Genomic DNA, 15,800 nt, shown 5'->3' on the forward strand with positions numbered 1-15,800 from the left:
TGTGTTTGTCACAACCTTGCTCCTGGCTCCATCCCTAAAGTCTCCAGGCTCCACACTGAAAGGCACCAGATATTTTCTGAGTTGGACCTCGCAACCCTATATTCTTTGTTCATAAGAAGGGATTTGTTTTAACCCACCCTCCTTCACAAACTACTATGTGCAGAAAAGTATAGCTCTTTTGTGTGTGCGTGTGTGTGTGTGCACGTATTTGTGTGTGTACTGGATTGTAGTTTAGTAAGGGGGCTGATAATTCTGTCAGCAAGTCTTCTTCCTGGTCACTGAAATACAGTTCTGGGATTCTTTATCAGAAAAAGGAATGGTTATTTAAAATGCATGCTCCCTCAGAGGTTGTTGTATTTCAAGAAATAGTCCAAGAGACAGGGACAATTTACTTTCTGCCATTTGGAAACAACTATTGGTCAGATGGATAAGGTTTGAAAAAGCACTGCAGAGAACATTTCTTCTATGCTTGTTCTCTCCCTGTATTTAGATCACTTGTTTCTAACTGGCTGCAGGGGGGGGGGGGGGTGTGTTGTTGTCTTACAAAGAAAAATTCAAAATGAAACCATTATTGAAAAACTCAAAAGGGGGATTTGGAGGAAATGCATTTTGGAGTGTTCCAGAGATTAGTGTTTCAGTTAAAGCCTGCTAGGCATCTGCTGGACATTGACATTTTAAAAATTGAATTTTTCATTGCTATCACCCTGCCTGGATGTTTTGAAAGGGCATTTCTACGTGGTCCAGGGGCCCACCCACCAAACACAGAGCAACTGGTAGCAGATAAATCATCTCTATCTCTCTGTCAAGAATTAGAAGGTCACTTGGGCTGTTGGGAAACCACACACTGTGCCTAAGAAAGGATAATCTGTATGTTCCAGGGGTGAGAAGCAAGGAAGCTGAAGGTCTGTGCTAGCATATGGGCCATACAGTCTGGAAGTGATGGGAGGAAACTCTCAAACAGCACAAAAACACTTGCAGTCCCAGTGCCTATTGGAGGGGGAGAGGACAGTGAAGGTGAAGACCCCTTCACAACAACACACTAATAACACAATCACACAAAGTGTTATCAGAAAAAGTGGAATAAAATAACCACAACATTATTGGCTATAGCTGTAAAAGCCTTGGCACAGCATGGGTCCACTGGATCTGGCATCAACTGACCCCAACTGCCAGTTGATGCACCCTGTCCCACCTAGCCAGCCAGTTGCAGTGGGGGAACCATGGAATGGCAGGCTTCCAGATTCTACAAGGATGATCGTGGCTAAATGGTCTCCCCTGCCACTTGAGCATGAGCGTAATCCATTGGCAGCCCCCAAGATGGGCATGCCCCCAAAACCCTCAACCCAAGATCACTTAAGGGGATCAACACACCCAGGAATAATGGGCATTGTCATGACCCAGATGGGGTGTCACCTGACACTCCCACCACTCTGGAATTAGGATCCCTTGGGAAGGCCCAGAATACCCTCCCAAGCCCTTCAGATCCTTTGCTTTGGCCAAGAAAATAGGCACGTAGACCAGGCAGAATAACAAAGAACAAAAAAAGATTTATTTTACATGGGAAAATCAATAAAGCACAAGTGAACGGATAAGGTGCTTTAAAACTATAGTAACATGGGTGAAGGAAAATAAACATAAAGTCCCTAACTCGACTAGACTTTACTGTCCCTTGTCTGTTAGGCCCCAGGCCTTGGCCTGCTCACTCTCTCCCTCAGAGTGAGGGTCTTCCTCCTAACAGCATCCATCTTTCCTGCTTGACCGCTCAGGAGGAAAGCACAGCATTTACCTCCTGAAAGAGCTTTTAAGCAATTTGAAAACAGTGCCAAGCATTCTGGGCTTAAAGGATGTCTTTCCCTACTGCAACATAGGCCTCACAGGCTTCCTAGTCCCACTAGGCTTCTGTCTCACAGCACAGCACAGATCATGACAGGCATGCAGAATAATTTTCCTAAAATGGATCTGGTCCTATGCTGATACTGCCTTAAGTTTGTGACAAATAAATGAAGCAGAAAAAACATAAAGAACAAGAAGATCACACCCATTTCCCCACAATGTATCCCACTCCCCAGCAGGGCTACTCACTAACCTCATAAGGGATGGGTGGGCAAGTGATCTCACACTGCAGGCCAGGCAGCACAGAACCCTTTAAACCCCACAATGGTCCATTCTGCTTCCACGCCCTTGAGTCCAATTCAGGCTCAGCGATAGGGCAGCTTGGGAAGGGGAGGGCCAGGTTTTCCCACTGCTGCCGCCACCCAGCTCCTCAACTGCCCCAGCAGCCTGTACCCCTTTACCAAAAGTGACCACAATGTCCACCCACTGCTCCACTGGTTCTCCCCCCATGAAGGACCACAAATGGGGCTCACAGTGAGTCATGGTGCTGCTTAAAGAAACATTGTGGTGCAGCAGGGCTTGTGAAGCAAAGAACATGAGAAATAGCAGAGCAATTCTCAGGAGCCTGAGTCAGGTGAAAGAAGATAGAAAACTTCATACAAGGGCCTAAAGAAGTATTCAGGCAAAGGGGGAAGACTGGGAATTATGGCTTCAGTGTCGTTGTGGAACTCCAACCTATTTCATTTTAATTCTTGTTTTCTCTAGCTCAAAAATATTTTAAAAGAAATGGAAAGAGAAGTGTTGCAGGTTCTGGCAGTGAAAACTTTTGCAAGCCACCATTTCTAATGAGATAAATGTTGTCAATAATAATTTCACAGAGAATCAAACTGCAAATAAATTTTTTCCTGTATCCTTTCCAAAATGATTTCCTGTATCCTTTCCAAAATGATTTCTGAATTGAAATGAAAGATATTGTAGTTAATAATTTATGACCTATGATTACTTGTTCATCTTCTAGCTAGACTATTTTTTGTCAAAATATTTAATCCACCCCCCACCCCCCCCACACACACACACAAGTGTCATATCTCTAAACTGTACAGGAAAGAAAATGAACTCTCTATTCAATTTCTCTCACTTTGAAATCACTTTTATATACAGAGGGTTCAGGGAAGATGTGTGTTATCCCAAATTATTTCTTAGAAGATCGTCATGTATACTGAACTTAGTGTTTGGATGGGGAAGAGAGAGTCATTAATATTTTTTTAAAAAAAATCTCAGCTAGAAATGGCAAAGATGTCTCTCAAACAATTCAATTAATTTATCTGTGATTTTTCCCCCTTTCAAACTGCAAAGCAAAGAGATATGCATAAAAAATCACTAAGAAATATTTGCCTGGCAGAAAGAGCTGATAGAAAGAAATTATAGCACAAAAGATTGACGGAGCTTTGTCTTCATCTTTTCCGAGCCTTTCAGGAGAGAAAATGTATTAAAATCAGATGAATGGTTTTCTTTGTGGGTATTTTAATTTTTCAAACATTGATCATGGAAACTGTCCTGTGAACACTTGCAATCTATAAGAAGTAGCCTTGTCAGATCAAACCAATGGTCCAGCTAGCCCAGGGTGGTCTACTTTTATCAATGGCTTTCCAGTGTCCTAACTAGTTGTACCATAGATCTCAACAGTTTCTTTATGACATGGAGTCTACCATGTTGTTTGTTTTTAAAAAGTGGTATAGATCTTTAAAAATCAGTTGTATGGCATCCAAATGAATGTAGTCTTCAGTGGTGTAACTTGTGCAGGCATCACACATGCTTTTCTCCCCTCGCTGGACTTCACCCAGGTTCTGGGTTGTGCTGAAGTTTTCTTTTAATGATAAATGAATGCTCTCATATTTTTTTCCTATTTCCTGCAAGTCCTCAATTCACTTCCAGTGTTACCTTCCAGACACCACCTGTGACACCTATTACAGCCCTGAGGTCTGTTATTTCTTCCTCTGCCTCATCAGCTTAGGTTGAGAACATCAGCATAATCAGACTGAGCTGAGAACAACACTTGGCAGACATGATGATGACACTAATTGATAACACTTTTAAAATGCATAGTCTTTTCTCTTTTCCAACCAAATTTATTTACTGTATTTATTTTATGCCTTATAAACAAGCTAAGAAAATTTGCAAGTGTTGAAGAGTACTCGGAAACAGCAGGGGATTCACATATTATGGGAGGATGTTGTTCAGATCTAGACTGAACATTATTTAGTTTTCAGGCTCAGTAGTTCAAGGTGTCAAATAAAGCTTTCAAGTTCTAAACAGTCCAGGACACATTATCCCAAGAATTCCTTCTCAAATCTGCCCAGGCACTGAAATGGTCATCAGATGTCCTCCCCTTTGTGCCCCTACCATCAGAAGTATCCTTTGTACAAGTGCTATGGCTTGAAACTCCTCCCAAAGGAAGATAATCTCACTTTATGCTTGTTAGTATTTTGAACTGCTTATAATGGGACATTTCAAGGTTTGTTGGTTACACTGATGTTTAATTCTTGAGCTGATTTTGCTGCTGATTAATGGATGTGCTCATTTTAATTGATACTGCTTTTTAATGATGGTATTTCCATGTTGTTTCATGATATGGCTAATTGTGAGCTAATCACTGGCTGATGACACTTTCATTGTAATGCCTGATTATTGTTTTGATTTGTGGAACCTACTCTGAGCATCCACTTTATGGACGGATGGGCAGGATGTAAATGACGTAAGTATAAATCCACTGTGTTCTTGGCAGGAGGCACTGTGATGTGTATGATGTTCTGTCCTTCCTCATAAGGTTCCACTGCTACTTTTTATTCTTCACAAGAAAATTAAAGGCCTGAGGAAATAGTACCCCAGAAAGATATCAGAGAGCAGAGCCCTGCAGTATCAAATGCTGATCTTCCATATAGGACAGATGGCAACTTGGCAAACTCTGTTTTGCAGTTGCGACAGTATGCTTGTGGCCCCAGCACCAAAGGCAAAGGGTTCCTCTATACCTAACTAAATATTAATCCTGTTTACAGCTTCAGTTGAAATAACATATATGCACTCACATAGTTTTCAGTAAAGTGGAATAAAATTAGCCACAACTTTATTGGTCAGAGCTATAGTATGCTTTGGCACAGCATGGGGGACTGAATCCTGTTCATTGACAGATCTGCCTGCCAGTTGATCCACTGGAAGCTTTGGGATAAAAGGTCTCTGGATCCCACAAGGGCAGATGCCCCAAGATGGTCTCCCCTGCCACCAGAAGATGAAGGCAATCTCTGCCTGTGTCCCCAGGCTGGGTGTACCACTTGACCCTCATGCCAAGATTCCTCACAGGGATCCCTACACTCAGGAAAATGGGCACACAGGCTGGCTTTCCTGATAATGGACTAGCCCTATGCTGATACCATCAAGTTAGGATAAGTAAGAAATTAAAGTAAACAAAACTGCATGCAAACCCCTTCAAACCATATCTAACTAAAGGCCAGGAAGGGGGGGGGGGGGGAATAAGTCAACCAATGCAGAAAAGATGGTGAGCAGGAGCAGCAAGGTGCCCTAAGTAGCAGCCAGGGCACCCCCACCCATCCTGGACATTCAGGACCTGCTGATAGGGCTAGTGTTGAGTCAGGCAGGTCCCAGTTTCCTGTGCATGCTGCTGGCCTATCCACTCAGCCCAGCAAGGGCCGCCATGGCCACCCCTGCTCTTCTCCCTCCCTGTGGCACCACAAATAGGAACCTGAGTGAGTCTGGGCCCCAGTTTATGAGAGTGGGTGAGATGATATTCAGTCCTCCCTAGTCTTCTAGAAGTTCTGTCTCTTTTTAGTCTCTATTTAATGAGGCTAAGCTAAGGAAAATAGCTGCCTAGGATAGTTGCTGCCACTGTCTTCCCTGTCATGTCTCCTCACCCTTGTTGGTACCCTAACTAGGGTTGCCAAGTCTCCGATCCAGTCAGCGCTTCCCCCACCCAGGAGGTTCCCAACCCACTGGCCCACATTGGGCCGGTGGGGGGAACCTCCCCCAACGTTGTCGGCGCGATGACATAACCTGGAAGTGATGTCATCACGCCGGTGACATTGCACAGTGACCTCTCTAGGTGTTTCTGGGGAAACTCTATGGTTTTCCCGGACGCTTTAGCCATCTGGAAGGGAAAACTCTATGATACAATAGGTACCATAGAGTTTTCCATTCCCAAATGGCTAGAGAGTCTGGGAAAATCATAGAATTTTCCCGGAAATGCCTACAGCGGCCACCGTGCAATGTCACCAGCGCAATGACGTCACTTCTGGGTGACATCATTGCATCATGTGTGCTTTGAACATGCACAAAAGTCCCCCATCGGGCTACGCTGGGGATTTGGCAACCTGAACCCTAACATGAGAATAATATCCAAATCAAAAGAATTGCATCCATGTATTGTCTTCATTTGCCTGAATTAATTGAAAAAGCCAGTATGAAGGAAACCAAGAAAGAGGCTTTGGTTAGGTAACATCTTGAATATCCCTTGTTGGTATTTCTTGCTTCATTGTGAATAGTAGTCCTTTACATTTCCTTCAGAGAATCTAAATCTACCTGGCCTCTATACTTGACTACACTTGTGTGTTTCTTTGCACTATATTCTGAACTTATTTCCATACAGTTTGTTCCTTGAAAGGTGCAGTTGATTCCCTGGTAGGAACTCTGGAGTTAGCTGTCTGCCACTTTGTTTGTACAGCAGCCAGAGACAAAAATACAAGTCATGCATAAAAAACATAAGATCAACCAAACCTGTAATTTAAAAAAAAGATTAGCCTTATGATGATGATATTGGATTTATATCCCGCCCTCCACTCCGAAGAGTCTCAGAGCGGCTCACAATCTCCTTTACCTTCCTCCCCCACAACAGACACCCTGTGAGGTAGGTGGGGCTGGAGAGGGCTCTCACAGCAGCTGCCCTTTCAAGGACAACCTCTGCCAGAGCTATGGCTGACCCAAGGCCATTCCAGCAGGTGCAAGTGGAGGAGTGGGGAATCAAACCCGGTTCTCCCAGATAAGAGTCCTCACACTTAACCACTACACCAAACTGGCTCTCTTATCTTCTGCAGTTTGTCTTGTTAACCTCCCTATGGTGCGTTTTCTGATTTCAAGTAATAATTGCATGCTTTAAAACATAAAACATCAGTTGATTGTTTCTGTATCACATCAAATCACATCATCACAGTATGATATAATCTCAGAAACCATTTGTTCTGTAGTCTTCCCTGGACCACTGAAATCTCACCATTGCTCCATTATCTGATACCAATTAACCTGCTTTTATTCAGTCCTTGCCAGATGAAGGAGAATGAATTGACTCCAGAAGGCAGTTTAGGCCCATAAAGGATCATCAAATCTTCCACAGAGAGAGCTGGGAAGTGAATACAGGCTGGGTAATGGCCAAAAAGAACTGCTGGAGCACAGTAAAACCAAGCACAAACAGTAGCTTGACTCCCATAGAACAAATTATACCATTTCTTTGCTTGGGAATTTTATTCTCCATTCCAGATAGGAAAATCATCTCAATTTAGCTAAACTAAAAGTGGAATACTATGAAATGCTCTGAAGTTTTGAAGAAGCCATTGGGCCAAATAAATTGGACCAGTGTTGAAAATTTTAGACTTGAAATTATATCTCAAGGATTGGATCCTGCAGTAGAGCTCAACAGGTGGAGCACATTTTTCCTATCTTCCACCCAGCACCCCTATGTGTACCAATGTGGTGCAGAGAGCCAGTGCGGTGTATTCATTAAGAGCAGCGAACTTTAATCTGGAGTACATGCTTTAATTCCCCACTCCTCCACATGCAGCCAGCTGGGTGACCTTGTGTCAGTCACAGTTATCTCAGGGCTGTCTCAGCCCCACCTACCTGACGGGGTGTTTGTTGTGGGGAGAGGGAGAGAAGGTGACTATAAACTGCTCTGAGACTCCTTCAGGTAGTGAAAAGTGGGGTATAAAAACCAACTCTTCTACCCCAGAAAATCATCAACTGAGGGTCAGTGGAACCTCATGAACAAAATGTACTGCATCAGAGGAAGCTGCAATAAGGAGAGAACTGAGTAAAATTGCGGGCTGCTTCCTTTTTTTAAAAAAAATCAGCAATCTTCATTAATTCAGCAAAGCAGTTACATACTTAACTTGAATTATACAGCCAGCAAGAATAAGGTATGGTTTGTTGATACAAACATTAGGTAAATAAAAAGCATATAACATCAAAGTAGTGATTGACAAGAAAGGTATACAGTGTAGTATATATTGCCAGGAACTACATTTATATGAAAGTTTTTTTTCCACAAAAGGGCGCCATTTCTCTATGAAAGATGTAGTATTGGTATCTAGGTCATAAGTCAGCTTGTTTAAAACAAAATAGTCCCACAGCTTCATCCACCAGGTTTGCCTAGATGGAGGAAATTGTTGCTTCCAGACTGTTGCAATCACACATTTGGCAGCCACTAACATATGTGAAATGAATTCAATTATGGGTTTAGGAACGCAGGTAGGGTCATTGAGATTCAAAAGAGCATACTCAGGTGTGAAGGGGGGTAGGTAATTAGTTAATACGTGTATTTCTTGATAAATTTGTTTCCAGAATTTTCAGATGGGACATGACCACCACATGTGTAGATATGTGCCTCGATGCCCACAATTTTTGAAGCACAATGGAGAGATTGAAGGTGAAATGTGTGATAGTTGTACTGGGGTCTTGTACCATCGCAAAAGAACTTTACGGGCCTGGAGCTGAACATTCATTGCCTTTAGTTTTATATATTGAGGATGCCCATATAGACCTGCCATTGATCGTATAGTTTTTTGTTGTATAGCTTTGTGCCAGGCACTCTGATAGGAGTGCAGTTTTATACATTGAGAGCATAATAGGAGAAATTTTAGAGATTAATCCTTTCAAAGGAATTGATTCATTGTATAACAGTTGCTCGAAACCACATAAATGTAAACAGAGAGGGGGATTGAAGGTATATGCATTCAGAAAATCTTGGAGTTGAAGATATTTGAACCAGTGAAATAGGGATCCGGCCTCTGATTCCAAAGTTAATTTGTCTTTTAGCAGTCCCTTTGAGAGGACATCAGTGAATCAGATTAATGCAGATTGCCTCCATTTCAGAAAAGAAGTACCATGTGATCCTGCTGCTTTTTCTAACATTGGTTTAGTACCACCACTGGTGGAAGATGCAAAGGGGGCAGTTTTACATGATTCACTTTCTTTATTGCAGCACCCATGTTACAGTGCTTCTTGTTTATGAGGTTTGGGGACCTTCAGTCTACTTAAAACATTAAGTAACATTCATTAAAACATCATAAACTTTTCAGGGCACACAACAGGCTACTGGGGAAGGCAGGAAAGATTTGTGCTGCCACATCCTTTAATCTTTTCTGAATGATCCAACCAAACATTATGAATAGTGCAAAAATATAGGGGATACAAAAAAGTATCTGGGTTAGAATATTTTCAGAACAAAATTCTGAAATTAAGTACAGCAAAATACACCATATCTCTTACTGAGAACAGAAGGTAATTTGGACATGAACGAGTACGTTTACCAAAGGACAGACGTTCCAAGATTTACATTCTGTTACCTAGTCTTGATTATGAAATATTATTTTTACAATTCAGTGTTATGGTTTCCCTGTAAACCATTTTGCAGGTTCAAACATTTCAACTACCAAAATAACATTTAAGAAGATGTCTTGGAGTGTATTCAACCAACAGGCTTTCACTTTACTGTGGAACTCAGGAGTGGCTTCTTGGTAAAATTAATCATGAGTTGGAAAAATATCTGGAAAATCTGAGTAAATCCTCTCTGAGAAAAAAATTTATTCTAGTTAGATATCAGCAAATACTCTCAGCTGTTTAGATGGGAGATATGGAATCTTACCTTTTAACTCACATCATTGGCTTGAACTGCCAAGGTAAGTCCTGCACTTTTGGGTAGAATATGTGCAGAACAAATTTCTCTTTCCATCCTTCCAACATTCAAGGGATAAGAGTATTGGTCAATCATCAGAAAACAGCAAATAATAAGGATGTGATGCTGACAAAAATTAATATGCACATAATTGATTCTCACTTGTGTTATTGAATATGCTTGGAGTGTTCAGACACTGATCTGTGCATATTATTAGAAACTCATATTAGTTATTAATTATTTAAAACCCATCTATGCTACCTTTTCAACCAGGTCAGCAACCCTAAGGCAGTGAGTTTTAAATATTTCAAACATTAAAACGTCATTTAAAATACAATTATATACAAAACATTCAAAACAATTAAATAAAGTTACAAACACGAAAACAGGGAGGAGAGATAATAAGGGTTAGTAAGGGAATGCCAACCAAAATAACAAAGCCTTCACCTGCTGGCAATGATAGAGAAAGACAAATCTCCCTGGGGAGGGAATTTTGATGTTTTGGTGCCATTGACCATCAGATTATAAGGGCACCTGAAAGAAGAAGAAGAAGATATTGGATTTATATCCCGCCCTCCACTCCGAAGAGAGCCCCTGAAGATAACTGGAGTGGTTGGGTAAATTAGTATTATTGAAACAACGTGCTTTATATTTTATACTGGGGTGGGGGTTCATGGTTATTGCTGTTTCATTATTACCTATGCTTGTGTTGATAACACCAACAGCATTTTATCATCTCTCTCTCTCTCTCAATCATCTATTCACAGTTTTGTCCAGCTGTAGTCCAGCAAAGCTTGTGAACAGCTCCCAGGAGAATAGTGTGATTCATGTTACTGGAACCTGGATCTTTGCCTGTTAAGAAGTTATCTGTCCTAGATTGCTGCACACTTTGTTGTGGCTCAACAAAATAAGAAAGAGCTACTTGCTTCTACTAAGAGAAAACACAGAACTAGATCTCCATGCTTGCTACCTGAACATTGTAGACTTAAGAGTCTTCAAGGCTGATAGACAGGGATCCAAGATTTTATGTGCACTATAGTTGGTTTGAGTAGAATTTGTCATTGTTGCTGTCTATCTGATGACCTTAGAGTGTTTGACCAGACTCCATTTCAAAAACTGGCAAAGTGTCCAAAGTTGTCAGTTCTGGCTATCCACATACATTGCATTTCCTTTGTTTACTTCAGTCTACCACTGAAGAGGTTTTTTTACATGACCAGGCCTTTTAAGAAGACGTATTCTAGGGCAGGGGTGTGGGCCAAATCAGGCAGCCCCAGGGCTGAATCAGGCCCCCAGAGGGCTCCTATCAGGACCCTGAGCAACTCACTGTCATCTGCTTCCTTCTCCCTCTCTTGCTTCTTTCTATTACACAGCTTGCTTTGCCAGGCTTGCTCAATCACACAGGAGCCACAGAGCAAAGCCTCTGTTGATTGCCAGCAGATGAAGTAACTTATGTAAAAAAGCTTGCAATGCCCAGCCTAGGCTTCCCAAACCTCCCGCCCTGGCGGGGGACCCCAGGATTTCCACCCTCTTCCCCCGCTCCCCCAAAAAATGGAAGTGGGGGGAGAGGAGGGAAACGGCGCCGGGGAGCATGACGAGTCCCCCGGAGGCCGCCGCACCGCTGCCGCCCCCTCCCCGCCCACCGCAGTTGCTCCTCCGAGATGGGCCCAGGCTGAGCCCATCTCGGAGGAGCAGCCAAGAGACGGCAGCAGCGCAGGGGAGGGCGAGGCAGGCCAGGAGCATGGCGAGCCGCGAATCCGGGCCCTTCTAGGACCCAGACTTGCGGCTCACCACGCCCCCGGCCCGCCTCCACCCCCCCACCTCCGCTTCCACCCCAGAGGCGGCAGCGGCGCGGCAGCCTCTGCTCCGCTCGCCGTGGCTGCTCTTCCAAGATGGGCTCAGGCTGAGCCCATCTTGGAGGAGCAGCACGGAGCGCAGAAGAGGCCGCCGTGCCGCTGCTGCCTCCGCTCCACTCCGTGGCTGCTCTTCCTAGATGGGCTCAGGCTGAGCCCATCTCGGAGGAGCAGCACGGTGAGCGGAGAAGAGGCCGCCGCGCCGCTGCTGCCTCTGCTCCGCTCTGCTCCGTGGCTGCTCTTCCGAGATGGGCTCAGCCTGAGCCCATCTTGGAGGAGCAGCACGGCGAGCGGAGAAGAGGCTGCGGGGCAGTCCGCCACGCTCCCCGGCGCCATTTCCGCCCCTCCCCCTAGCTCCACCCCAGTGTCTCCTGGCTCCACCCCCAAAGTCTCCTGGCTCCACCCCCAAAGTCCCCAGATATTTCTGGGGTTCGATGTGGCAACCCTAGCCCAGCCATTTCATGTTTTTCTCTGGGTCTTAGGCTCAAAGCATTGACCATGAGATTTCTATAGTGAATGGCAATAAATCAAAAGTAGGTTTGCAATTTACAGATACACACCTGAACAACACATGAAAAACATACTCGAGATTGCTACAGCACAGAAATTGCCTCCAGATTTTTATGCAATAATTCTGAGCAAGAGGCATCAGTTATCAGAAACTGTTAAATAAACAAAATATTGCAATTAATCGTTTAATTAATTATTCATTAATTGTGTTTATATGCGTGCTTTATAAAGTTTATAGCTCTGCTATCTGTCATTACATTTTATGATACACATGGCCCAGCCAGATAAGGTCTCATTTATGTGAGTTCTGGCCTTCATAACAAAAGAGTTTGACACCCCTGTAGGGTAACAAATGTTGTTGTTGTTGTATGTGTGTTTACCTGGCAGAGTTCTGGCTATTTGGCTTTCCTAGATGGAATCATTTCTGACTTTTAAAACATTGTGGAAATGTCTTATCTTTGTGTTGGTGTAGTTACCGTAACCAATATCCATTGTCACTTTCTACTGGATGCTTTTTTGATAACACAAATTTTGCTTTTTATGCTTTTGATTTTCCAATATTCTAGTATTGTATTTCATATGAGATTAGATCCACACACTGTTGTATATTATATTATTTCTAAATGATTCACTTCTTGGATTTTTTTGTCTGAACAGAAAACAAAGAAGATGAATCACTGCAGTAGTCAATATCTGATGGTGAGTAGATCTGATCTGAAAGATCCAGTGGAAAATGGGACCTTTTTGCATTAAGAATTCTGCAGTTTTTCTTTTGAAAGTTAGAAAAGTAATTTCCTTCTTTAGAGAAAGTCTATTAACAGAGTCCTTTCTAGGGAAATCTAACATTTTAACATTCTGCAATAATGTTCAAATAAAAGGGGAAAATAATTTTTTCTTTATTAATTTATGAGGCATATTGATTTATTAGCATGTGCATACTTGAGATTTCAATAGATTTCATGTTCTCTTTGTTTGCAAGTAATGGCCTGGGGCTGTAGCTTCATTGAATCCCAAGTAAGTGTTGCATTTGTGATATTAAGGCAAGAAATAAATTAATGGAAGATTTTTGTATGAAAGGCTGTGCTATAAAACCATTATTGATGACATTGTGACATAAGTGTTCCAACACCTACGGATGCACTTCTAATTTAAGATTCAAGATTTCCCTCTCTTATTTTTGGTGTTAAGTCATGTATGACTATTTATCTGACTACATCAGTGAAGGTTTACTGAAATGCTACTGATCTGGGATCTGAGGTGCTATTTAAGGAAAAACAAGGGAAACAGACTCATGCCCCTTGTGTATCTAGTCAAGTGTGATTCCTCTGAAAGACTATTAATATCACTAGCCTACTCAGGACTTACACACACGCAGTGACTTATAATCATATACGGGTTTATTTACTAAAGAGACATACCACTGTTAACACTGCACAGTTAGTTACATGGTGTGAAACAGAACAAAGATAACTAGCAAATGTTTTTAAATAGACTGAGTGTTTTTTTAAAATAATATTGAATATATTTAATCTACTTTTCGGCAGTTTCCTTAGGCAGCTTGTGAATTTTTTAAAAAGGTAAATATATGCAAAATAATAACTTACAATATAAATGTTTAAGAAGGCTGTGATGGCAATAAACGCAGAAAGGCAATAACAGCAATAAACACAGAAAAGCAATAACACTAAGGTCGTTTTCGCACTTAGCGTTTGCTCCCCTTATTCCACGGCGCAATTATGTCCGGCTCGTTTTCCTCGTTTTCGCACATGGACTCATTTGCGGAGTCGCTTTCCATGAAGCCCCGGCTCAAATCATTTTCCCACTGGCATCAACTTGAGTTCGATGCCCTGTCAATCATTTTTTTTTTAAGCGCAAGTCTGGTTGCGTAAGGACGTAATAACGTAACATCGAGCAGCCACAGCTGTTCCCTCCCCTTCTTTTCGTGGACAAACCGCATCACGTGTGCTGCTGCTGCTTATGGATTGGCTGCAGCTGTAGTATCCTCCACAGCCCTTTATGTATTAACAGAAGCATTCACAGTGGAGAATCCTAGCACTAGATTCCCCCCCCCAAATTCTGAAGTTGCGAAATATCGCAATAACGAAGAGAGAGAAATCGAGGGGTTTGTGTGTGTGTGTGTGTGGCAGCTTCTTCCTTTCCCGGCCTCGCTCCCTCCTGGGTGGCGAAGCTGGGATTTCCTCCGCGCTCTTTCCCCTCCCCGGCTGGCACTTGCAACGGGGACCTGATTCCTGCTGCCAGAGCTCCCCCCCCCGCCCCATTCTCTCCTTCCCCTTCTGTGGCGCGTGTGAAGAGCGAGCTCGCGTCTATTTTCTAACCGAGCGGAATGTAGCCAGGGAGAAGAATTCAGGACTCCAACTTCCCATTTTATACATGGCGATTTTGTGCAGGTCCAGAAATCCTGGTGGCACAGCTGAGGGAGGCATTGCCTTTTTAAAACACACACACATGAACGCTTTGGCCCGCGCCGGCACTAGATTCCCCCCCCCCAACAATGTATAATGTAGTTGCGAGATAACGCAACAGCGAAATAACGCAACTAAAGTCAATAATAATAAAAAAAATTCTAACAAAACCAATTGAAGTGGCAATTGAGGCTATTCCAGGAGGGTTTTTTTTTCTATTTGTTAATTTCGAAATATTGCTATTACGCAAGAAAGATGAAGTTTTTTAAAAAAAATGGCCCTGCGGGCACTTTTGGGAAGCGCCGCAAACGGCTGATGATTGGCCAAGGGGGTGGATGGGGTGGGAGGACGGAAAGGGAGAGGGTGACGCCCACAAAGCAGTCGATCCGGCGTGGATGGATTTCCCACAGCAAACTCCGCAGAGTGGATCCGGTGTGGATCCGGAGGTTTTCAAAAACTCTGGAAGGAGGTGGATCTAGATACTCCGGCGTGAAACCCCTGCAGCACCGGAGCAAGACGCAGCGCCGGAGCAACAGGTGCGAAAACCAGGAAAAGATCCGGAGGTAAATGGGGTGCTACGCCGGAGTAAACGCTAGTGCGAAAACGGCCTAAAAGAAATACCTAGCTAAAACAAGAAGGTAGTAAATAATATAATATACAAGGACTTAAGAACATAAGAGAAGCCATGTTGGATCAAGACAATGGCTTATTCAGTCCAACACTCTGTCACACAGTGGCCAAAGAAACCAGGTGCCATCAGGAGGTCCACCAGTGGGGCCAGGACATTAGACATCCTCCCACTGTTGTTCCCATCATCACCAAGAATACAGAGCATCACTTGCCCCAGACAGAGAGTTCCCTCAATACGCTGTGGCTAATAGCCACTGATGGACCTCTGCTGCATATGTTTATCCAATCCCCTCTTGAAGCCATCTATGCTTGTAGCTGCCACCACCTCCTGTGGTAGTGAATTCCATGTGTTAATCACCCTTTGGGTGAAGAAGTACTCCCTTGTGGTAGGCATCTCATTTGCCCCTCCCCTACTCTTTCCTCTATCCTTTCCTTGACAGATCCTGTAGCTTCTCCTTTATACCAGCTCTCCTTCCCACCTAGCAGCCAAACAACTTTATCTGCCTCCCCTATCTTCAGCTTTCCCTCCTTCCTGCCCCGCTGGCAGCATCTCCTTAGGAAAACTGCATGGTTCCAGTCTTGGGCTAGGCAGGCCCAATT

Source organism: Heteronotia binoei, chromosome 5, assembly GCF_032191835.1.
Source record: "Heteronotia binoei isolate CCM8104 ecotype False Entrance Well chromosome 5, APGP_CSIRO_Hbin_v1, whole genome shotgun sequence".
NCBI classification, from domain to species: Eukaryota; Metazoa; Chordata; class Lepidosauria; order Squamata; family Gekkonidae; genus Heteronotia; species Heteronotia binoei.